The sequence below is a fragment of the Helianthus annuus genome, chromosome 6 (genome assembly GCF_002127325.2).
Source record: "Helianthus annuus cultivar XRQ/B chromosome 6, HanXRQr2.0-SUNRISE, whole genome shotgun sequence".
Lineage (NCBI taxonomy): Eukaryota > Viridiplantae > Streptophyta > Magnoliopsida > Asterales > Asteraceae > Helianthus > Helianthus annuus.
The window spans coordinates 145,591,184-145,594,159 of NC_035438.2; positions in this window are offsets into that span (position 1 = coordinate 145,591,184).

Genomic DNA, 2,976 nt, shown 5'->3' on the forward strand with positions numbered 1-2,976 from the left:
CAAGCCGCTCCATTTGAGGCATTGTACGGACGTAAATGCCGGTCACCTCTCTGTTGGGCAGAGGTGGGGGATAGTCAAATTACGGGTCCAGAGATTGTAGTGGACGCCACAGAAAAGATTGCACAGATACGACAACGCATGGCGGCAGCACGCGACCGTCAGAAAGCCTACGCGGGCAAGCGTAGCAAGCCTTGGAATTTCAGGTCGGGGACCGGGTTTTATTGAAAGTCTCACCCTGGAAGGGTGTGGTTCGATTTAGTAAACGAGGCAAACTCAATCCACGGTATGTTGGACCATTTGAAATCACTGAAGGAATAGGCCCAGTAGCCTACAGATTGAACCTACCAGCTGAACTCGGAGCAGTTCACAATGTCTTTCACATATCGAACTTAAAGAAGTGCCTATCAGATGAAAACCTCATCATTCCTTTTAAGGAACTCACTATCGACGAGCGGTTGCAGTTCGTCGAGGAACCAGTTGAAATCACGGACCGGGATGTTAAGGTCCTCAAACACAAGAGAATCCCTCTTGTTCGAGTTCGTTGGAACTCCCAGCGTGGTCCAGAGTATACCTGGGAACGCGAAGACAGGATGAAAGAAAAGTGTCCCCAGTTATTCGAAACCAATGCATCCACTTCTGAGGCTGAAGCTACTACTACCGAATTTCGGGACGAAATTCCAAATCAACGGGGGGATGATGTGACACCCCAGGAAAATCAGTGAACGATGTAACTTACCTAGCTTCCTCAGTAAGTGCGTACCAAATTTCGGGACGAAATTTCTTTTAAGTTGGGGATAATGTGACAACTCGAATTTCTAAGATTGATTTCATACGTATTACACGAGCATGTGTTTGACTAATTACTTAATTGCACATTTGATTGATATGAAAGTATATATATATGTTTGATTGCTTGATTGTGCATAATTGTTTGATTGTGTATAATGGGTTCCATATTGTGAAACTTGTACTGTATGTTAGCTAGTTAGTGTGAATCATGGCCCAACCTACGAAGGATGTTCCACGAAACATGATGCATGAATCGAAGGATGTCGAAACATATCTTTCGATTCGAAAGGTCATCCTTCGGATTGAAGGTCTCGAAACATATCCTTCGCGCTCGAAACATATCCTTCGATATGTTTCGGCCCAGTTACTCTAATGGGCTTGGCCCATTTCTGTGAAAGGTTTAAATACGTATTGCATGCATAATCGGCAGTTTTAGGAAAACCCTAGAACACTTTCACTTGTGACGGCAACCACAACTTACGGAGATTTTTGCTGATCAATTCTTTGTTTCTCTACCCCGGTTAGTGTCCATGTTGAATTGGTGATTATGTGTTTTGAATTATCAAGTATGAATGTGCTTAACCGGCCGGATCGTTTGTATGATGTAAACCCGATTAATCAGTTGTGTGTGATTTCATGTTTTATCAATTACCTTGCAATATGTGGTTTGCATAGATATCGGATATAGATTAATTGAATTGTCCAAGGTGTAATCGGTTGGTATGTACGATTTGAAAGATAGTTATGTTAATCGGATTGTCGCATCATGGATTCGCATATTGATCTTGATTGGTTGTAAACTTGTCATGTTTCAAGGTTAACCTGATAGAATGGAATAGGATTGTGTTCATGTGTGTTAGATTAGGGTTCTTGAGAAACAACTTGAACTCCGCCTGTTTGATCGATGATGTATTGTTGAAACTGTTAGGATGTTATGTTGACCGAAGGATAGATTTGGTCGAACCATTGTTATGTTGGATCGAAACATAGTTGACCGAAGGATAGCAGTTGGACCAAAGCATAGTTGACCGAAAGATGGCTTTGACCGAACCACATCTTTGACCGAAAGATAATTTTGGTCGAAAGATAGTATTAGTTCGAAACATAACCTTCGGACCGAAGGATCATTTTGATAATTGTGTTAACTGATGTGTAATCAAAAGATAATGGCTGGATTCGAAGGATGTTAGGGTTTATGAATATACTTTGACTGATTGAATATATATGCTGGACTTAATTGGCATGCCATGCTTTGTGATGACTGTTAACATCTGTATTCGTACAAGGTGAATTAATACATGTGTGCTGATATGCAAACTGACTGCTATGTGAACCATTAAATTGCATGCGTATCGTTATGAACATGAACTGATTTGTTATACGTGCATACGATAGGACGTGAATAAATTACTTGTGAGTGCATAACCTAGCATACCGAGCAAACCAAGGTGAGTTCACACAGCCAAGGCATGGGTTCCCAGGGTGGGAATGGGTTGGATGATTACTTGTGCATACTTTGATATTATAACGAACGATTAAACTGTTGATACTTACAAACTGCCTTCGCACACACCCTGGTTGGTAAAGACTATGGTCGCGAACGAACTACTCAACTGCCTTCGCACACACCCTGGTCGGTAAAGACTATGGTCGCGAACGAACTGATTAACCGCCTTCGCACACACCCTGGTCGGTAAAGACTATGGTCGCGAACTATTCGAACATAATCTTCGCACACCTGCCTGGGAGGCCGCTATGGAACTAATCATATGGAACGTAACGATTAAACCATTACTCACACAATACGATATTGAACTTTAAACTGTGAACTCGCTCAACTAGTTTGTTGATTATCTGCTGCATGCCTTGCAGGACCTTAGGTACTTATGGAGCTTGCACTGGAGGAGCGGGACGTTGTGGGCAGTGGATTATGAACGCTATGTTTAAACATTTCGAATAATTGAACTTATGGTTTACTTGGGTTATTCACTTATGCTTCCGCTACTGATACTATGTTTGTTTTGAAACATCAATTGTATTGAATGAGGTTTTACGAACTACTTTATTTATGTTATGCTATGTTCAATATGATTGATGGCTTGATCCTGGTCAGTCACGCTCCCAAGCGGTGATACTCCGCAGGTGGATTTTGGGGGTGTCACACGGCGCGTTTTAAAAAAACGACGC